The sequence below is a fragment of the Rana temporaria genome, chromosome 9 (genome assembly GCF_905171775.1).
Source record: "Rana temporaria chromosome 9, aRanTem1.1, whole genome shotgun sequence".
NCBI lineage: Eukaryota > Metazoa > Chordata > Amphibia > Anura > Ranidae > Rana > Rana temporaria.
The window spans coordinates 110,577,021-110,600,413 of record NC_053497.1 but is presented as its reverse complement, the minus strand read 5'-3'; the positions used below and the strand labels follow the sequence as shown (position 1 = coordinate 110,600,413).

At 44.8% G+C, this 23,393-nt stretch overlaps 1 protein-coding gene across 4 annotated transcripts in view; it reads left to right on the top strand.

Annotated features, from left to right (window-relative positions):
• Positions 1-23,393, top strand: part of NACC2 (NACC family member 2) — a 241,520-nt gene that overhangs the window by 141,491 nt on the left and 76,636 nt on the right. For 2 of the 4 annotated variants that reach the window (XM_040324120.1, XM_040324121.1), the window contains one exon: positions 17,702-17,787. The exons of 1 other annotated variant lie outside the window; for it this stretch is intronic. The gene's annotated coding sequence lies outside the window, so the exon portion shown is untranslated. Of the gene's footprint in view, positions 1-16,451; positions 17,788-23,393 lie in introns of those variants that run through there. One more of the 4 variants, XM_040324122.1, reaches the window with a different exon arrangement.

Below are 23,393 nucleotides of genomic sequence, written 5' to 3'. Positions count from 1 at the left end.
GGGAATCATGCATGTTTCTTTCCGGCAATCTCTGGATGTAGGAAAGAAATTTGCACCGTATATTACCTGCCTAACTAAAAGTGAAAGTAAATTGTGAATGTCTTGAAAGAACAGGAGAGGGGGAGGGAGACAGATGGGGGAGAGAAGGGATGGAGATAATGCAGTTCAGTGATTACAGTGTACTGCAGTCTGCAGTGCACACACTTACCCACAGTCCAGGCTAGAATCTAAGGCATCATTCACACACAACCAGGAATGCTGCTGATTGTCTAATTTCCCACCCACACATCCCCTCTCTTCAGATACAGCACACCGGGATAGTGTGGATGGGACTGAAAGGAGGAGGAGGAGCTGTATTCCTCCCTGCTCGTATGTGAGGAGAGTGAGGGGGGGTGGGTGAACTCGCTGGGCTGTGAAAGAGTGTCATAGACTGACACTCGGCTCAGCTTGCAATCACCACTCTCGGAATTTACAGGCTGGTTCTCCTGTCCTAAGGACAGGAGAAATCAGTCTGTTTTTTCAGTAACTGAGATCTCTCTCCTCTCCTCTCCTCACACCGATACAGCGTGACAGAAGAGGAGAGAGATGAGAGACAAACGTAAGTGCTTTTGAGTGCCCAATTGTGCCCCATTTGTCACATCTCTGCCCCATCTGTGCCCCACCAGTGCCGCCTGTGCCACACCAGTGCCGCCTGTGCCACACCAGTGCCGCCTGTGCCCATCAGTGCCAATCGGTGCTCATCTGTGCCACATGAGTGCCGTCTGTGCCCATGAGTGCCGCCTGTGCCCACCAGTGTCATCTGTGCCACACCAGTGCTATCTGTGCCACACCAGTGCCGCTTGTGCCAATCAGTGCTCATCTGCGCCCCACCAGTGCCGCCTGTGCCCCACCAGTGCCATCTGTGCACATCAGTGCCATCTGTGCACATCAGTGTCGCCTGTGCCCACCAGTGTCGCCTGTGCCCACCAGTGTCGCCTGTGCCCACCAGTGTCGCCTGCTAATCAGTGACCCTAGAGCCACAGCAGTGCAACCAGTGCCACCTTTGCCCATCAGTTCCACCTGCGCCACTGCAGTGCCACATCAGCGCCACCAGTGCCCACCAGTGTTCTGCAGTGCAGCCTCACTAGCCACCAGTATGGCAAAAAAATATTTTACCACCGAGGAGGCCTACCAGCGTCTATGCATGACTGATGAGAGCAGCGGGGAGCTCTCTGAGTCTCAGTCCGATTCGGATTCGGCCTATGAACCCGTTACAAGCAGCGTGTCTGATATGGAAGCAGCGTGTCTGATATGGAATCAGAGGAGTAACGTGTGACCATTAAAAGAAGGCGTTCTGGCGTGGAGCAGCAGCAGCCTACTACTAGCAGCGCAGTGCCGTCCACCTCGCGAGCAGTGCCGTCCACCTCGCGAGCAGTGCCGTCCACCTCGCGAGCAGTGCCGTCCACCTCGCGAGCAGTGCCGTCCACCTCGCGAGCAGTGCCGTCCACCTCGCGAGCAGTGCCGTCCACCTCGCGAGCAGTGCCGTTCACCTCGCGAGCAGTGCCGTTCACCTCGCGAGCAGTGCCGTCCACCTCGCGAGCAGTGCCGTCCACCTCGCGAGCAGTGCCACTGCAACAAAGGCCAGGCACCAGTAGGGTGTCCTCTCCGCCCCAAAGGGATAGGGGCCATGCCAGCCTTCCCTATTGCCTTCAAAACCCCCTGTGGCTGCCTTCTAATTCCGGAGCAACAAATTTCACCGCCCAGCCAGGTGTCCAGGTGAACACCGATAATTTTGCCATGCTTGATTTTTTCATTTCATTTGTACCGAAAAATTACTCTCATCCATTGTGGCCCAGTGCAACCTCTATGCACAGCAGTTCATAGTAAGCAACCCTGGTTCCAGTTATGCCCGCCCCTTTAAGTGGAGAGAACTAGCCGTAGAGGAGTTAAAAATATTCTTAGGCCTAACTTTTAATATGGGTCTCAAAAAAAAAAAAAACGTACTCCTATTGGTCTACCAAAGCCATCCACCACATGCCAGTCTTCTCATTCCGTATGCCCAGATCAAGATACTTTATGATTATGCGGTTCCTCCACTATAATAACACCCAGTGCCCTCCCCGAAATGACCCTGCTTTTGACAAATTATTTAAAATTCGGCCACTCCTAAATTTTTTCTCTGAAATATTCCCCCAGTTATATACCCCTGAACAGAATATATCCGTGGATGAGTCCCTTGTCAAATTCTCAGGCAGGCTGGGCATCAAACAGTTCATCTCCAGCAAAAGGGTTCGATATGGGGTTAAAATGTACAAACTTTGCGACCGAGACACGGGGTACATCTATTCCTTCCTGGTGTACGAAGGGAAGGACTCCCAATTGCATCCCCCCGAATGCCCAGAATACATTGGAAAAGTGGTCTGGGAGCTTGTCTATCCACTGCTTGGAAAAGGATACCACCTTTATGTGGATAATTTTTACACTAGCTTGCCCCTGTTTCGCAATCTTCACCCGAGGGACACCCCAGCATGTGGCACAGTAAGAACCAACAGAAAGGGCTTCCCACAAAAATTGGTCAATCAAAAGCTAAGACGAGGGGAGACGAAATCTTTGCGGAACCAGAAGCTATTGGCTGTCAAGTGGAGGGACAGACGAGACGTCCACATGCTTACGATCCACAACGACACCTATGTGGAAGTCCCCAAAAGAAACGGCCCAATCCAAAAACCATCTTGTGTCTACAATTATAATTTGTTTATGGGGGGAGTGGACTTCAACGATCAAATGATTGAACCCTACCTTCCCTCAAGAAAATCCCGTCACTGGTATAACATGTATAACACTTATGTTATTTACAAAAAATCAACACAGAATCCCATATCCTATCTGCACTACCAAGAAGAAGTTGTCACCGCCCTTTTGTACCCTGAAAGCCCACCAGAAAATATTTGCTCTGATTGCGTGAGCAGACTCCACGAACGCCACTTTCCTGAGAAAATCCCCCCCCCCCCCTGTGAAAATGGGCACAAACGTCAGAAGAGATGCCGGGTGTGCGCCAGAGGGGGATTCAGAAGAGACACCACAATTTATTGTCCCGATTGTCCTTCCCAACCAGGCCTCTGTTTAGGTGTATGTTTCCGCCGTTACCATACTGCTCAAAATTATTAGGGAAGTATGGTAAACAAAATTCAAATTTCCTGTCATTTTCCTCCACATCCCTTATGCCACTTCACTGTACATACCTCTGATCTTTTACCCTGCTATGCTAGTGGGAACACAGGGGTCTCACATATGTGAGGGGCTCCAGAATTGTTTTTCTGGATGAAAAAACACATTTTCTAGTTTTCTCATTCCCGGATTAGGGTCTGGTTGCCCGGAGGCTTCAAAGAGATTTGGGTGGGAGAAGCCTCTACCCCTGTCCCTATTCTTTCCTGGCTTGCTACTTGGAGCATGTTCCTGCTTACTTCCAGGACCAATATTTTGGAACTGCTGGCAATGTCTCTACTTGCACTGGCCCTGGACTGTATATGGACAGTATCCCTGCATGTACTGACTATGGACAATATTCGTGCCTGCTGCCTGGACAATTCCATTCACTGTCGCTGATCACGTCCCTGCCTGCTGCCTGGATCAGGGCTCTCCTCCTGTGGACTGTTTCACTACTAAAACCACAGGTAATAATTTTTTTTTTTTTTTTACCCATTACTCAGCAGAATGTATTTTAGGGTGTCATTCTTGGTATGTACATTCTGTGTTAGAAATATGAAGGGCCTTCAAAAATGTGATAGATTGTAAGGAAATTGGATGTGTAATTTGTGTCCCTAGAACACCTGATGGTGCTTCTTGGATGTTGGGTCTCTATGTGGCCAGGCTGTTAAAAAAGCTCACACATGTGGTATCGCCATACTCAGGAGGAGCAGAAGAATATATTTGGGGGGGTAAAATTTTTGCTATGTACATGCTATGTGTTGGAAATAGCCTATAAATAGACAATTTTGTGTAGAAAAAAATGCGTTTTCATTTTTTTTCCACATTTTCCAAAAACATCTGGAAAAAAATGAACCATTATGCCTTATAGGTTATACGTTGGGGTGTTAGCTTTCCAAAATGGGGTCGCTTTGTGGGCGTTTCTATTGTCCTGGTGCTCCAGGGGCTTCAAAAGTGTTATAGGTGGTTGAGAGATTAGATTTGTAATTTATGCTCCTAGAACGCCTGAAGTTGCTACTTCAGTGTTGGGCCTCTGTATGTGGCCAGGCTGTGTAAAAGTCTCACACATGTGGTATCGCCATACTCAGGAGGAGTAGCAGAATATATTTTGGGGTGTCATTTGTGGAATATACATGCCATGTGAGAGAAATAACCTGTTATTGACAATATGGTGTGAAAAAAAATCTTAATTTTGCAAAGAATTGTGGGAAAAAATTACAACTTCAAAAAACTAACTATGCCTCTTACTAACTACCTTAGAATGTCTCTACTTTCCAAAAGTGGGTAATTTGGGTGGTATTTGTACTTTACTGGCTTGTTAGGTTCTCAAGAAATGAGAGAGGCTGTCAGTACATCAGGTATGATCAAATTGATCAATTTTCAGTAATTGGTACCATAGCTTGTAGACCCTATAACTTTCACTTTCCAAAATCGTATTAATTTTTTACCAAAGATATGTAGCAGTATACATTTTAGGCCAAATTTATGAAGACATTTTTATTTTTTGCAAAATTTTATAATAGAAATGAAGAAAAAATCATTTTTTTACAACATTTTCGTTGTTTTTCATTTATAGCGGAAAAAATAAAAACCGCAGAGGTGATCAAATACCACCAAAAGAAAGCTCTATTTGTGGGGGGAAAAAGGTTACAGTGTTGTATGACTGAGTTATTGTCATTCAAAATGTGAGAGCACCAAAATCTGAAAATTGGTCTGGTTATTAAGTGGGTTCACGTGCCCAGTGGTTAAACTTCAAAACTTTATCCCTGACCTGTCTGGTGTGTTTCTTGGCCTTCATGATGTTGTTTGTTCACTAAGGTTCTCTAACAAACCTGAGATTATATTATATACAGGAGGACAAATTATTTACAAATTAGGTGACTGCCGAGGGCAATTGGTTCCACTAGATTTTAGTTAGGGGTATCAGAGTAATGGGGGCTGAATACAAATGCACGCCACACTTTTCAGATATTTATTTGTAAAAACAATTGGAAAACCATTTATCGTTTTTTTTTTCCACTTCACAATTATGTGCCACTTTGTGTTCGTCTATCCCATAAAATCCCAATAAAATCCATTTACGTTTTTGGTTGTAACATGACAAAATTCTGAAAATTTCAAGGGGTATGAATACATTTTCAACGCACTGTACATTTCCCTGTGCTCCTGTAAGCAAACCTACAAAACATGGTCTATTGGTGAGGCCTCACAGGTTTCAGTATCTCTTGTCTAAACCAAGTTTGCAACTCCAGTTCAGCTGCAATGGTAGCACTTGTATTTCTCTTTATAGGGGTATATATGGTACATGGGGGTAGCCATATTTGTTCATCACATATGCAGGCACTATTTGCCCAATCTTTGCTTCCCCTTTTCCATAGCAGTCATAACATATTGCATTGATGAAAGCTAACAACCCAGAAACGGCTGCATACAATCTGGATTAAAGGGCCCGGATTCACAAAGCACTTGCGCCGATTTATCTCCAGATACGCCGTGTAAGTGCAAATATGCGCCGTTGTATCTGTGAGCCGGACCCACATACTAAGATACGCCTAAAAACAGGCTTCATCCCACCGACGTAACTTGCTTACGCCGGCGTAGAGTGGGCGCATATTTATGCTGGACGCATTTGGCGCTCCCATTGATTTTCCATTCAAATATGCAAATGAGGGAGATACGGCGATTCACGAACGTACGTGCGCCCGACGCAAGTGCGCGTAAGTTATACGTATGTCGTAAAGTTATGCCCCATAAAGGAGGTGTAACTCAGCAGCATCCATGCAAAGGGCTGCACCAGGGAACACAAACCGGCGTATTTTACGTTGGACGCTTACGCCTAGGAAACCCAGCGCAGTTTTGGGAGCACTGGCTTTGTGAATTGAGAGCTTGCGTCTCTGCGCTACGTCGGCGTAGCGTACAGGAGATGCGCTACAGCGGCATAAATGTGCGCCGTTGTCTGTGAATCCGGGCCAAGGACTCTACACTTTAGGCTGATGTCACACTGGGGGGTTTCAAAGCTGTGTCTGGCTAATACAACAACATGACTCTCTAGAGCTCCATGAACATGAAGTATGGGGGCTTTTCCTTTATGCTGCGCCTGCAGAGCTTAAGGAGACACAAAACTCTGGTTTAAAAGTTTAAAACTCTGGTTAAGTTTGTATTCTTAAAGTGGAAGAAATGCCTAACTCTAACCATTCTTTAAAAACATTCCCTACCACATCCTCCTACCTATCCTCCATACCCTGTATAAAAAAGATCTGTGTACTTGCCTATTTTTAAACTGCTGCTGTCATGTGATCCTGTAGCTCCTGTGTGGGCATGTGATCCTGCAGCACCGGCTCTCTTGTGTCAGTGTACAACTGCTGCAGGGGAGAGGCGGGAGCGCCTATATCAGGATAGGCCATGAAAGCCTATGGGTGACATCAAAGCTCCTGAAATTCACAGCCGTTTTCAAACAATCCCTTACACAAGGGAGTTGGAGATGCAGGACCATGTGACTTGGTGAAAAAAGGGAAGTATACAGATCTTTTTTGTAGCAGTACCCCCTGTAGGGGCCGCTGAGTATTGTGGCCCGTCAGTCACCCTGCCCAGTCAGGCACACACTTTTCCCTCCTCAGAGACCAGCAGTCCTTGCATTTTGTTTTTGTTTGTTTTATTGAGGGATATTAAACTTGTATAGGGATGGGGACTTATGAGATGCCCAACATTGCAATTTGGGACTTTATATACATCCGGTATATACATGACATTCCTCTCTTTTGAGTATCACTTCATACTCCTCCTGTACATCGCTTCCTCTTGTTTTATCTATAGCAGATAAATCATCAGATTGAACCAAGCTGAGCCCCAGTGAGTCTATTATGTGTATATTTTCCTGGAGTTTGGTTTTACAGTAAGTTAATTTTCAGGGTCTATTTCAGCTCCACTGGATGAGGCCAAGGCTTCCCCCCAAGTCCAGTAGGGACTTTCTAGCTGTTTGTGCCAAGTTGCTGGATCATTCTGTCCACAAGGGTTCTAAGCACACTCCGGCACCATCCCCGACAGCTGACTCAATATACAAGGGGTTGTTTTAAACCTTATTGACGTAGTGCTTATTACCCTGCATTTGGAGGATCAGCCTGCCGTCCTAGGCCTAGGGTATTTTTTAGAGCTCTCAAGCCCTGTACACACGATCATCCATCCGATGAGAACGGTCCGAAGAACAAGTTCTACAATTTTTGACCGAAGGATAACTGACCGATGGGGCCCGCACACCATTGGTTTGGACCGATGAAACGGTCCTTCAGTCCGTTTCCATCAGTTTTGACCGAACGTGTGTACGCGGCCTTATAGCTGCAGATACCTTTCAGACTGGAAACACATTGAAAGGTCCTGAGCCCCACCTGAGACTGTGCCAGTGCATTTCCCTTTATTCACTTATAGGTGGCCTGTGTCCATTTTGGATGATCCACTATAACAAAGATACTACCAGAAGGTGGACTTTGGGGACTTAACTGATAGGAAGTTGAATTCCCTCTTTTATTCCCAGTTTCGATGTCAGAATGGATTAAATAATAATAATGCCTCTACTGCTGGAGTAGGTCTCCCTTTTATTGAGCAGTTGGAGCATATAGTCAGAGTTTTGGCGCTTTAGTTGTGACAATCTGTTACAAGTCTCTGAACTTGTGTTCCGCAGAATGTAGATTCAAAAGTTGGAAATCTGCAAACATCTCTAGCAAGCCTTTGGCATGAATGTTCACCTCTACTTCTACAAGTGGGGTTGTTCTCACAAGCAGATGTGTCCCCAGGTATTGGACCTTCTTGGCTTGTGGATGCTCCTGATACTCTGTATAGCGTAAAAGCTAATTACTTGAAGAAGGCATGTATTTCAGCTGTCTTGTGGCATGTTTCCTGTGTTACTGTTCATAGTTCTTACTTTTTTTAGACGACCTCGAGTTGCCTGGACTTTGGGACCCCCTTTTCCCAACTTAGTAGGAACTTGCACTTGAGAGTTATTACAAGGGCTTTCCTTCTCAAGGAACTTCTGTATCCTTGGATAATGCTCATCAGTATCCCCTCCCCACAGAGGGACCTTCTGAGTTGAAGATTCAGTTGGAGCCAATTTCTCTTGCCCATTCCTCTAACCCGATCCCTTCGTTTTTTAATGGCACTGTTAGTTGCTGACAATACTGGATCTTATTTCTGCTCTAATGACTATTTCTTGGCATTCCCATTCTGGACTCCGATTGCCAGAATTCTGTCAATGGGCCCAACTCCTGCAAGTCTTTATGGACTGTAATCTTGTATGGAAATCAAGTTTGGTTCCCTGGAACAGTTGGAGTCTGCTTCTTTGGGAGGGGGTTCTGTTGTGAGAAGGTCCCTTGACCTATACTCTGTTGGACATTACCTTGGTGCTATAAGACCTTCACCTATGACAAGGCCTGGGAGTTCTCCATGTGATGGGGTGAGTGACCTGGTCCTGAAGCGAAATGATATTGAGGATGTTACGCTCACCTGCTCTGTTCCCTTTATTGGCATTGCTGTAGTCTCTATTTCGGAGATGAAATTGTGTACACTTGAGTGTAGTTATCTCTTGCATGTTAGGAAAAAAACATCCCTTGAGGAATTGGTGTTCCTATAGATTTTCGGCATGCAGAAACTCCTCATTTTCGAATTCTATTCAAATTTGAATTTTTGAATACAATAGAATAGAAAATAAAAGGCTAGAATACAAATGAAAGGAATATAATAAGTAATGTCCTAGAAAATAATAGAGTAAAACGGAACAAAATGAAATAGAAAATAAAAGAACAGAAAAAAATAAAATAGAGAATGGAATAGAATAGAAAAGAATATGACCCTCTTCTGAATTTTGAATTACAAATAGAATACATTTGAATTGGAATAGAAAAGAATAGATTAGAATAGAATTTGTGCAACTGGTGTCCCATCCACGTCTGTCTCAGTGTACCAGTGCACACCAAAACATTTGTGTACCATTGCAGAAAACCTCTGTAATATTAGTCTCCCAGCAACATCTAATGTGAAAGCTGAAAAAATGGCCTGGGCAGGAAAGAATTGTGCAGTATCCCGGTACTTTAATGAAACATATATGCATTGTACAAGGGCTATCTGAGCTGACAGAAATAACAATCCGATATTCAAACTGTTACTAATTCCAATCGATTCGAATTTGAAAACAAAATTAGTACATCATATTCCTGCTAATGAAAAAAATGGTTATTCTTCCTTTCTAAAAATGTTGTCTCTAGGTCAGGTGCACTACTAGTGCCCCATCAACATCTGTGACAGTATATCTGTGTCCAAAAACATCTGTAGTAGTAGTAAGACCTAAATACTGCTTAATAACCATTTGCAGTTAGGCGCTGAAGAAGGATTGTTCTTTGAAACGCGTCAGCAGCAGGGACCGGGATTCTGTCCCCCCCCATGCTTGAGGCTTCAGGTGGTCTGGGATTATTTAGCCAGGTGTGTGGCCTGGCAAGCGATTTTACACCTCTGTTTGTGTGTAGTTATTGTTTGTTTTCTCTCTTTAAATAAATATTTGTTGGATAATGCACTAGGGCAGTGCGCCCTCTTTTCTTTCATTATTGTACTAGGGCTACCTGCGCTGACAAAGCCAAAACATCTGTTGCATACAGATTCAGTAAAAATGTTTTCAAATGCGGTTGAAATGTTTTTGAATGCGGTTTAATTTGAATCAAATGTGAATAAACTAAACAAACTTCCGAAATTTTTTTTTAACAAATTTAACTAAACTGAATTAGTTAAATAATGAATCGAAACAAAACAAATGTTTTCATTTTGCACATGTCTTTTCGTCATCCTTAGCGCGCCTGATCTTACTCTTACCCATTGAACCTGTTATCCAGTTTTCCCTACATTCAAACTCATAGCGCTATCCTATTCATCCAACCTCAAAGTGCATTAAAAAAATAAAACCTTAATATTTTATAATACAGGCTGTCCCCGGGTTACAAACAAGATAGGGTCTGTAGGTTTGTTGCGTTGAATCTGTACGTTAGAACAGGTACATTTTTTAAGTGTAGCTCCAGCCTAAAAACAATTTTTAAGCTTTTTTGGATGGCATAAGGAAGGGTTATCACCCCTGTAACATTTGTTTTGCTGTCTGTGACCCTGTTTAGAGGATTTCACCTCACTTTTCCCATAATAACTCTTACAGGAGTGATTTTTTCTTCCTAGGGGTAGATTTCTTTCACTTCCTGTTATTTCCCTCCATTTTGTAAGTAGGAGTAATTTGTAAGTCGGATGTTTGTAACAACGTGCCCAAAATCCAATAAAGTGCTTAGTGTCCATTAGGGTTGTCCCGATACCGATACTAGTATCGGTATCGGGACCGATTCCGAGTTTTTTCGGCGGTACTCAGACGCCGATACCCCGCCCCGATACACAAATAGAATACTTAACCCCCCCCGTCGCCACCGGAGCCGCAAACCGCCGCCGCGATCCGCCGCCGTTACACCGCATCCCCGCTACCTGTGTATACAGGCGGGAACATTACAGCTTTGAATAGCTGTAATGATTTGCGCCGCGCATAGACACTCCCCCTTGCTCGGGTGAACTGTCCAATCCCGAGCGAGGGGGAGTGTCTATACACGCAGCGCGCGCCAATCATTACAAAGCTATTCAAAGCTGTAATGTTCCTGGCCGGCCGTAGTATTGTACACAGTCGGCGGTAGCAGGTAAGCGGGCCATGGCTGCATATGGGGGGGAGACACATGGCTGGATGGGGGGGGGGAGACACATGGCTGGATGGGGGGGAGACACATGGCTGGATGGGGGGGAGACACATGGCTGGATGGGGGGGAGACATGGCTGGATGGGGGCTGACAATGGCTGCATGGGGGGTGACAATGGCTGCATGGGGGGTGACAATGGCTGGATGGGGGGAGACAATGGCTGCATGGGGGGGTGACAATGGCTTCATGGGGGGTGACAATGGCTTCATGGGGGGTGACAATGGCTGGATGGGGGGAGACAATGGCTGCATGGGGGGTGACAATGGCTGCATGGGGGGTGACAATGGCTGCATGGGGGGTGACAATGGCTGGATGGGGGGAGACAATGGCTGCATGGGGGGTGACAATGGCTGCATGGGGGGAGACAATGGCTGGATGGGGGGAGACAATGGCTGCATGGGGGGTGACAATGGCTGCATGGGGGGTGACAATGGCTGGATGAGGGGAGACAATGGCTGCATGGGGGGATACATGGCTGCATGGGGGGAGACATGGCTGCATGGGGGGAGACAATGGCTGGATGGGGGGATACATGGCTGCATCTGTGGGGGGACATCGCTGCATTTGGGGACACATTTTAAAAAAAGTATCGGTATTCGGTATCGGCGACTACTTGAAAAAAAGTATCGGTACTTGTACTCAGTCCTAAAAAAGTGGTATCGGGACAACCCTAGTGTCCATAATATATATAATATATTGTTCAGTCGCTCCAATAAAGTGCAGTTGCTCAAATCAATATCTCGTGTAACGTAGGTGTACACCCTGGGACACATATTTGACCCTCGGACAGTCGCTTGATACTACCTCTATAGGCTCAAATTTTGATGTCCAGCACAGGAACCAGTATATTGGGGACTTGCTTTGTGCGGATGGTATCTTATGCTGTCGTTTGTGAGAAGGTTGTTGTCCCAGCTGGCTGCAGGGTCTCTCATTTTAGTACAGATGATGTGTAACTATACCTGTGACGCCTAATTCAAGTCTGAAATACGTTTTGTTTTGACCTCAAAGTCACTACAAGATTCTTTCAAAATTTGAGGACAAGTTCCTTGTCGGTTGTGTTATACCGCCTGCTATACGTGCCCTGTGGATGCATCCATCGAGAGACCATCTGTTATATAACCACTTGTTCTCTGTTACACACTATTCCACGAAATCCTTGTCATCGTCCACGGCGAAACGTGCGTCGGCGACTTCTAAGGATTTTGTATACAGTGGTCATTTTTTGTATTTGTATTTTATAACTATGTGTTTTTTTGTATTATATTGATGATATTAAAACTTTATTTTTAACATACTTCCTTGGCCTCAAAGTCCGACCATCAATATCTACCTGTAGTTATCGTTCTCCTTCCAATATCGGCTGGAGTGATGTTGCGTCCTGTAAATCGTCAGAGGCATCATCTGACGGGGATGCACTATTCGATAGAACACCGGGTACACACTAACAAAACTGACCACTCCGATTGAAGCCGCTGTACTATGCGAAGTTAGTGCAATGATCTCCCCCGTTGAGCAATTGTGTTCTGACGACGAGAATGGCTAGCGTTGCCACCTCATCCCTTTAAACCCGAACACAGGTTCTGAGGTAAATTTAATGCAGATAAGGCACCAAGTGAGTTTAATTTCCATCTTAATCAGCCACAGAACCTGTGTAATTAATATGTGTTAGGTTTTAAAAGGATTAGGTGGCAACCTTAGAGATGGCCCCCCGCCAGAACACTCCGATCAGCGCTCTCTGCTATTGGCTGAGAGCGCTGATCGGGAGTCTGCCAGCTGCTGGTTTTCCAGCGTGCACTTCTGACAGAATACGACAGGGGGATGAGATTGTGGGGTAATCTTAAACTGTATATGAATAGAAATGCTTGTATGATAATACTGCAGATGTTTATGTATGAACTATGATATAAAATAAAAAATTGAGAATTAAAAAAAAAAAAGAATACGGCTGAACGACCAGCTTCTGTCGAACAGACCGGTGTACACACGGGCCGAATTTCAGCTGTTTTTTATTTATTTTTCAACCGCCCATTGGCTCTCAACATTTGGCCCGTGTGTACCTGGCTTATGGGCGCTCTCTCCCAAACTCCTTTCTCCTCTTTGTCTCCACTCTTCCAGTGCAGCATGTTCAGTGCAGGACTTAGGGTGGTGGGGGCCCCTTGGGCTTGAGTCACTTTCGGGCCCTGCCTTCTATACATTACTTTAAATAGAACAAAATAAGGCATACACAAGCTATGTATTAGAGCTACACAATTCTGGATAAACTGAGAATAAAAATAGAAATCACGATTTAGAAGTAAACCCGAGCTGATTTTTGCAGTTTTTCAATTATTAAGTTATAACAGCTCATCGCAATAAAATACATATATATACAGTATATATATATATATATCCCCCAAAAACTAGGCCTGCAAATACCGTTTTTAGGATGGTTTCGTTCTCTGTATTTCCAGGTATCTCAAGCGCAATTCGTACTGCTGTTATGTTATTAAAATTATGACGTCGCTTCCGCCCTTACTGTGTCCCTGTCGGTAATCTCGCGCATGCGCCGTTGCACTGTAACCATTCGTTACTGTGTCTGCGGCTGCTGTTTTCTTTCACTCCCCTTTTGTGATGTCTTTAGTCACACGGGAGAGTATCAGGAAAAGTGGAAGGAGCTAAACACTGCGAGACTTCTCCTCTATGCCGGACAGAGGGGAAGTTCTCACAGACGGCAAGCTTTAAATGCCGGTTTAGAGGGGCTAATGTGCGCAAGCGCGGTGACGTCATGCAAATGATCAGCTGCCTGTGTTATGGGCTATTTTTTAAGACAATGTTGTGTCCAAGGATTTACATTACAACCACTTTAAATGACTGGCATATTATTGAAAAAAAATAAATGTAAGGGGCCCCCTATTGGGCAGGGCCCATGGGCTTGAGCCCAGTCAAGCCCAATGGTAAGTCCAGCCCTGAGCATGTTATACTTAATGTTACTCCTCACAAGATGTAACTCTCACCATGCAAAAGGTCAGATGAGGAGGCCCTCCATAGCATAAATGAATGAAATACTGATGCGCATTAGTATTTCATTCATTTATTATTTGGTTTAGTTCACCATTTTTGATTGCAGCTGTATTATTTAGGTATTTTTGTGTGGTTTCTTTGGAATTATTTGTTAGTAGCGCTGTAGTCCTTTTTTCCCTCCATAGCATAACTACACTTTTATTAAAATCACACACAATTTAATAACACTCACATGAAACCTGAATGAGGAGTACCAAACCCAGAAGTGCCGCCGCAACATGCGGTTCATGGACAAGATGTGATGTCACTGGCTGACTCTGCCCAATGCGTTTCCCTCCTCCTATGAGCAACTGTATTACTCTTATCACACATGGACCCCTCCTTCTCCACACAATTCTACTCCGATTACACTGAACGCTAAGTCATCACTCCCACTTCCTCCAACGGCCATCTAAGACTGACCTATTGGCTGTGCTTAGCTTCATACACTTCAGAAGCATTGGGGGGCTAAAGTCCCTAAATGCTAGGTACACACATGGAGTTATTTTTTTTATTTTTCCAACCCAGTGGGCAGAACACACAAAAAAAGACAGATCGCTGTACTAACACAAGCAATGTTAGTACAGAGATCTCCCCCACTGAGCTATTGTGTTCTGACAGGACTAACCCCCCCCCCCCCCCCCCCCCCCATCGTCAGAAATTTTTTTTCTGGTTGCCATTGTCCAAACCACCTGTAGGCAGCAGATATAACCCGATTGCTGTTGAATACTTTTTTGGACTTCAAGTAAAAAAAAAAAATGTACGGTAAGTACAAAAATCTTATTTTTTTTTTTTTTTTAACTTTGAAGTGTTAATTTAAAGTCTATGTGCTGGAGTATGTTACAAGTTACACTGTGACAGGGGAGTGGGAGATCCTCTGCCCGCACACACTGTCACTTTTTGAAAACTGGAATCTGTGAATGAACTAAAAGGTCCATCACAGCAGACAGTTTGTAGTTTTCAATGAACTGCAAGGGCACTTTTCAGCGCGCTCATAGTTCATTCACAAGCCCTAAAGCTTTCAAACTGATAGCCTGTACAGAGGTACGGCTGAAAGCTATAGGACTATCCACTGATCACGGGATAATACTTTGCAAAAATATGTGCCTTTATTTTTTCCCCAAAAGGTGAACTAACCTTTAAATGACAACATGTTTATCTGTGTTTGATGTAATGCCTAGGCTCACACGTGACCATAACTTGCTCCCCCTATGCTTAGCAATCTGTCAAGCTGGTACACATTTTGTACTTTTTCAAGATAATCTTCACCTCGTAAAGTGTTTCTTTGTGTGAATTCCAGATGATCGAGGATTATGTATTAAACCGTGATTGAGAATCTAGCATTGGCATTTGTTTAGCCACATTGTTTACCAACTGCCATCACAAAATGACAGTATTATGTTCTACTCCAAGGCGAGTGCTGGGGTAAAACAACCTACAGTTAAAGTAGAGGGGGGTTGTTTAACCAAATATAAGGATTTTCTGAATTTGGAACTTCTACCATAGGCACAGACTGTTTTGTGTGGCAGGTGGAGGGTTTGAATGTTTTGTTAGAATTCTTTTTGCTGTCACCGTGCCATCTTCATAACTGGAAGTGAAAGGTAATCTCCCAAAGGAGAATAAAAACTGGACAGGTTCAGGTCAGAAGAGAATGGGCAGGCTGGTTTAGGCAGACAGCCCACGGCTCATTCAAAAAGCACTGTTTACAGCAGTTCTGTGCACAACACCAAACATCAGATCACCAAATACCAAGCTGAAAATTGTCGCCTTGTCTATTGTGTCTCAATGTCTGCGCAGTGAGAATTCACAGATCCATCCTGTTTGGAGTCCGCAGGGGTGTGTGTACCAGTGTCAGGAATATATATATATTTTCTCAGACATTTCTCTGTATGTTTTGCTTTTCTATACAAGCCTGTTGGAATGCAAAACCCACTTGAAGCAGGTTAAATGCACCTGTCAGAAATCTGAAGGATCTCAGAAACATCTCAAACTAATGCCAAACTGATTCCATTGACGTACATACAAAGTCCATCAGACCTTTAGACCCCTTTCACACTGGGGTGTTTTTCAGGCACTTTAGCGTTAAAAAAAAGCACCTGAAAGAAGCCTCATCTGCAATCCCAATGTGAAAGCCTGAGTGCTTTCACACGGATGCGCTGCGCTGGCAGGGCGTCAAAAAAAAAGTCCTGCAAGCAGCTTCTTTGCAGCGCTTTAGGAGCGTTGAATACGCTGCTCCTAAAGCGCCCCTTCCCATTGAGGCGCTTTTTTAATGCCAAAGCGACCCTGAAAAACACACCAGTGTGAAAGGGGTCTTAGCGGAGCTTTAACAGCGTTTTTCGGGCGCTGGCAGTGTGAAAGGGCTCTGAAAGCACTCAGGCTTTCACATTGGGATTGCAGATGAGGCTTCTTTCAGGCGCTTTACATGCGCTTTTTTTTAACGCCAAAGCCCCTGAAAAACGCCCCGGTGTGAAAGGGGGTCTTAAATTGGAGGAGAGGCTTAATAGGGCTAAGTTTGTGTAGGAGGTGGGGGGTTAATATTACAATTTCAAATGACCTTAAACCTAGAGGTTGGCTTCTTTATGGACTTTCATGTACATGAAGGCAGCACAGTCCATGCACACTCTGTAGGTGGCTGGTAAGCGTGATCTGCCTTTTGAAACTTGGCAATAATGGAAGTGCAATTGTCTTGAAGTGTTGCCAGTGACACAATTGCCTGTTTGGAAAAGCAATATGCCGCAGAATCGAGCAAGGTCTGCATCAAAGAGTAGAGGTACACTAACAACAGAGGGGTGGTAAAAAAAGATTCCAAGTAAGGAGAACAGAAGAAAATGTGTGGGAAAAACAAACAGCATTGGTGACCCTGAATAGTGGGGTGTCACGTAAGTGTCTGGGTGAAATTTTGGCACTTCCCAGGCATGGCTGTAGTTTTGCAGGGCAGGGGCGTTCAGCAGCCAGACCCACCCTGCACCCCTTGTGCCTGCCGCCCTGCAGCAAAGGGGCAGCAGATCCTAATAGAAACTCCCACTCCTAAAACTGGTGAGAGAGAGAGAATAGAAAGGGGAGATAACAGCACTGTACAGTAAAATTCCTGGCACCCTTCCAGCTTTTGCAACCATGCCTGCTGCTCATTCGCAGCTCCCCTCCCAAGCCGCAGGAGTTAAACACCATCTCTGCCAACCTTGCAGACTGTTTGGAATAGTTGAAATGCTTTGACACTCCGGACTGGATGGCAGGGGAGGCAGTTTACAGTGTCATTCATATGCAAAACTGCACCATAAATCCTCAGCCCTGTCTGTGTTGCTGTGGCACCACTAAGCACCCCATCAGCATACAGTACAGTAAAAAAAAAGAAAAAAACTCCTGCCATCTTTGTTTGCATTGCAGTGACTCATCAAAAGTCTGCCTTGTACCAACACTGAGAGCATTCTTCTGGCACTGAGCGTCCTCGGTTTTTCTCTCTCTCTCTCTCTTCTGAAAGCTGAGGCTCTGGGCTGGCATGTTCTTCAGGTCTCTAATCAAAGGGTGCTATTCATTGCGCAGAGAGCCTCTGAATGCTAATCTGCATCCGGCCACAGTCATTGACATGCTATGCACTGCTGTGTTGGACATTTTGACTTGCTAAAAACCTTGAGACCCAAAAAAACGGAGGCTTTTTTCCTCGGATGCTGCTGATGTATATATTTTTTTCTCCTCTCTTTTCCTCCCTCGACGTTTCCTAGTGAGCCGGAGAAAACAAAGTGGGACGCACTGTCTTCTCTCCTCCCGACCGATGTCTGGATACTTGGGACCACTCTGGTGATAGAAGGTAGGTGCACAGCTGGCGGGCAACTTTGCCATGCTGAGAAAGAAGCTTTTCTACGCTTTGCCTCGGCGTGTGACGGTTTGCAGACATTAGAAGTGGGACAGAGAGCCCTCCTCCCCTATCGCATGTCTGTCTGTGTCTCTATTCTCTGTCTGCTTTTCAACACGGGGGACAATCGTGGGGGGCAATCATGAGTGACACATGGGGGACAATCATGGGGACACATGGGGGACAATCATGGGGACACATGGGGGACAATCGTGGGGGGCACATGGGGGAAAATCGTGGGGGACAATAATAAGGAACACATGGGGGGCAATCATAAGGGACACACACATGGGGGACAATCGTGGGGGGCACATGGACAATTGTGGGGGGCACATGGGAAGCAATCATAAGGGACATATTGGGGGCAATCATGAGTGACACATGGGGGGCAATCGTGGGGACACATGGGGGACAATCGTGGGGACACATGGGGGACAATCGTGGGGGGCACATGGGGAGCAATCATAAGGGCACATGGGGGGCAATCATAGGGACACATGGGGGCAATCGTGGGGGGCACATGTGGGACAATCGTGGGGGGCACATGGGAGCAATCATGAGTGACACATGGGGGGCAATCATGAGTGACACATGGGGGGCAATCGTGGGGGGCACATGGGGAGCAATCGTGGGGGGCACATGGGGAGCAATCGTGGGGGGCACATGGGGAGCAATCGTGGGGGGCACATGGGGAGCAATCGTGGGGGGCACATGGGGAGCAATCGTGTTGGGCACATGGGGAGCAATCATAAGGGACACATGGGGGGGCAATCATGGGGACACATGGGGGGGCAATCATGTGGACACATGGGGGACCAGCGATTTTACGGTGAATCTAAACCCCAGACTTAGTCTTTGTAATTGTATCCCGGGGTTAGGAAGGTAATAGCGCTGACCTGTTCAGTAGGGTTACTACTGTCATGCATATGTTTTGTAAATGATCCATTTTTTGGCATGTGTCAGTGGGATTTAGGAAGTGATCTCTTCCGCTTTAATGCAGCAAACGACAAATGTTATTACAGCACAAGTGTCTGGGCTATTGTCCTGACATACCCTGCCGGGAGCTAATTGGATGCAATACTCTAACACGGACTGAGGATAGCGACACATATTACTGAGGATAGCGACACATATTAAAGGTTTTTTTGTTGAGCTCACTGCATCGTCTTAGATCCCAGACACAGAGGAAAAAGGGAGGAGGGGGGGATTGCATTAGAGGTTTCATGTCTGACTTGGGAAAAAAAAAAAAGAAAGAAGAAGAAAAGCATCCTTGCACTTTTCCCAACTCTCATTTTCAAAGCTTTCAGAGAGCAAAGATCATAGGAGTCTCCGAACAGAGGCACAGAGGTGCTCCCCCCACTACCCCCCTCCCTTCCCGACGGGGTATTAAAAATTTAGAATTCTCAGTTCGCACTGCAGCATGTTCTATAGGCTGTAATGCCCATTCCGTTTATTCCATCGCCAGCCCATGCCACACAGGTAGGAGTGCGCTGAGTGCCGCCTTGGATGCCATCGGTGTCGCCTTTGGAGACCCCCAAATCCCAGCCATGTAAGTACAGCGACCTTGCGTTCAAAGCGCAGCCTAGAGCAAGACCTGTGTTCCCTGTGACATCTCTATTGTCACTGTCCTGGGAGGCATTTAACCCCTTGCCTGCCAGGGTTCAGTTCTCTGGCCAAGCCTTCAGTGGGTTAACCTGTTCGGTGCTTTGAGACAGCCCCCGATTATTTTATTTTTATTTTCCCTTTTTGCTCGGCTGTCACTACATCAGCTGGTCAATAAATCAAAAGTTTTTCTCACTAGGCGAATGTTTACAGGCATGCCAGAGAGAGCGGTAAAAGGTTTTATATCTTGTTTAAGGTTGTAATTGCATGCTAGAGAGATAAGAGAACTTATTAAATATATTTTTATTAGCCTTTTAGCATACGGGTGTCCTCTTGTGTGCAGGGCTTGGTCCATGTGTCCAGAGGTGACTTCTGATGAATGATAATCAATATCAGTTATGTTTTTTTATGTTTTATTATTGCTCTAATGTCCTTCTAGTGCTGATATATCTGCAGTGCTGTTCATGGAACACTAAAACAGCCTCATCGGTCTCTGTGCCAGTGACACTATTACTAATTTACATTTACAAAGCTCTGACATATTCTGTAGTGTTGTACAGAGAACATTGTACCACTCACACCAGTCTCTGCACCATAGGAGCTTACACTCTAATGCCTCGTCCAAAGTAGCACACTATTACTAAATGACATTTACAAAGCTCTGACATATTCTGTAGTGTTTTACAGAGAACATTGTACCATTCACATCAGTCTCTGCACCATAGGAGCTTACACTCTAATGTCCCACCGCAGTCACGTTATGACCATTATACATTTAGTTCTCTCATATTCTGCAATGTTGTTATTATTAAACAATAATATAGCTCTGACATATGTGGTGTGCTGCACAGAGAACCAACACACTGAACCAGGTGTACAAGTTCTGCACTACAGGAGCTTACACTCTAATGTCCCACCACAGTCACATGGTATTAGTAAACAATGATATAGCTCTGATATATTTTGAGTGCTGTACAGGGAACACACTGAACCAGGTGTACAAGCTCTGCGCCATAGGAGCTTGCACTCTAATGTCCCCACCAAAGTTACACACTATTGCTAATTTACATTTATAAAGCTCTGACATATTCTGCAGCGTTGTACAGAGAACATCGTACCACTCATGTCAGTCTCTGCACCATAGGAGCTTACACTCTAATGACCCACCACAGTCACATGGTATTAGTAAACAATGATATAGCTCTGAAATATTTTGATTGCTATACAGAGAACACACTTAAATCAGGTGTACAAGTTCTGCACTATAGGAGCTTACACTCTAATGTCCCCACCACAGTCATTATTAATATTATACATTTTCTGCAGTGCTGTGTAGCGTACTCTAAACTTTTTGCACTAGAGGAGCTTACACTGTAATGTACTATTACTAATATTATGCATTTATACAGCTACCTACAACATATTCTATAGCATTCTACAGAGAATATTTCCCTCACTACACCATGAAAGCACATACAAAATATCATGATCTAGGGCCAGTTTATTCAGATGCCAATTAACCTACCCGTGGGTTTCTGCTTTGTTGGAGGAAACCAAAGCAGCTGGAGGAAACTTCATGTAGATAAAGTCATATAGGTATATGAACCCAGATCCCAGTGTGTCATGCCAATCACAAAGCCACAGCTCTGCCCCTGGCATGGCTCTGCCGTGGAATATCCACTTCCTAAATAGAATTGCCAACTCGCATTAAAAATAGAAAAATGGCTGAAACATCAGTAACTTCAGCTGTCTGGCGAATTGAGGCAGACCACGAAAATAAGGTTATAAACAATCTGTGCCAGCTGTCTTCTTCCATTATCCCTGTACAGAATCTCAAAGTATTCCTTGTGCCCAATGGGACATGTTGAGATTTTGCTCTTTTCCAGGGAGAACCCAGACATGGGCAGCTTTGTCAGTGAAGCAATTGAATGAGCAGCGAGGATTGGTTATTGCACTTTGCACATTGTTATTGACGGAATGTTGTGTCTGTGGGAGAATTCTGCAGACGGCTGTAAGAGCTGTCTAAGCTACTAGGACAGTGTAGGGATTCCTAATGTGGTTGGGGTCTTTGCTTGCAGCACTGGGGGTCCTGTGTTTGGCTTCCATCAAGGATATTATTTGCATGGAGTTTGCTTTTTCATCCCATGTTTGTTCAGGTGGATCCTCTCCCTGCCACAATTCAAACCTGATAGATTAATTAACTTTATCCAAGTTGGCTTGTGTGTGTCAGATATAGCTCTGACTAATTTAGTCATATTCTAATAATAGTTACATACCACTAATAATAATCGTAGTAGATATATTCAAGTGTAAGCTCCTGTGGCGGGACATTTGAGTGTAAGCTCCTGTGATCAGAAATGGATTCATTGTTTTTGTACAACACTGCAGATAACGAAAGAACTATATAAATGTATAATAATTTATAATAACCATACCGTGACTGTGGTGGGAAATTAGAGTGTAAGCTCCTCTGGTCAGAGACTGATGTGACTGGCTTAGTGTGTTTTGTAGAATACTGCAGAATACGGAAGAACTATATAAATGTATAATAATCATAACAGGTGATTGTGGTGGGGGCGTTCGAGTGTAAGCTCCTCTGGTTAGAGACGGATGTGACTTGTTCAATGTTTTTGTACAACATTGCAGAATATGAGAGAACTAAATGTATAATAGTCATAACGTGACTGTGGTGGGACATTAGAGTGTAAGCTCCCCTGGTTAGTGACTGGTGTGACTGGTTTATTAATTCTCTGTACTGCACTGTGGAACATATCAGAGCTAGATGAAAAGGCAAAATGCGCTCTAGAATTGAAACCTTTACCATCTTACCCACCATGAAACTGGTAATATAATTCTCATAGTTGCATATATCACAGTTCTTCTTATATACAGTAAAACCTTGGTTTGCGAGCAGAATTCGTTCCAGAAACATGCTTGTAATCCAAAGCACTTGTATATCGAAGCATTTTTTTTTTACAAGGTATAAAAGAGAAGAGAGGCGCCTCTAAGTGTAGCAATAAGTTGCTAAATGTTGTACCTTCATTAAATGTAACCATATTTCTACACTTAGAGGCTCCTCTCTTCTTTTATATACTCAGTTGTGACATGACGTGATGCTACTCTTGTATCAAGACATCACTTGTATATCAAGGCAAAATGTATTAAAACATTTTGCTTGTCTTGCAAAACGCTCTCAAACCAAGTTACTCTCAATCCAAGGTTTTACTGTATCTAGTTTGTTAGCAGGGTAGGCTTTCTTCAGGAACCAAAACCCCTGTCCTGATTTCTGAAGTTGTCAGGAGCCTTTGTTATACTTTTGACCACTTGAGAATTTCAGCACCTGCACCCGAGAGGTGAGAGGATTGCTTCAGATTTACTTCCAGCCCCCGGGGGTTTAGGAATAATTCTGGATTTCCCAGAAATTGCTGACGTACAGTACTCGCCGTGCACTTGTCTGATCCTCTAATACTTTCTGCAGTAGAAAGATTGCCTACCTGTGTTTTGTAGTTTGTTTCAATGTTATTTGTCTGTCCAAAATCACCTGCTGGGCAAGACAATATAGGGAATGAGCCTTTTCTCTGCCAGTGTGTTGGGAATCCCTTAAGCGGGGGTTCACCCGAAAAAAATGTTTTAACATTAGATTGAGGCTAATTGTGGGAAGCACAATCGGGTGTTTTTTTTTAAATCAATGCGGTACTTACCGTTTTAGAGATAGATGTTCTCCCGCCGCTTCCGGGTATGGTCTTCGGGACTGGGCATTCCTATTTGATTGACAGCCTTCCGACCGTCGCATACAGCGCGTCACCGAAAGAAGCCGAACGTCGGTGCGGCTCTAAACGGCTCCTGCGCACCGACGTTCGGCTACTTTCGGCAACTTGTGACGCGCTGTATGCGACGGTCGGAAGGCTGTCAATCAAATGGGAACGCCCAGTCCCGCAAACCATACCCGGAAGCGGCGG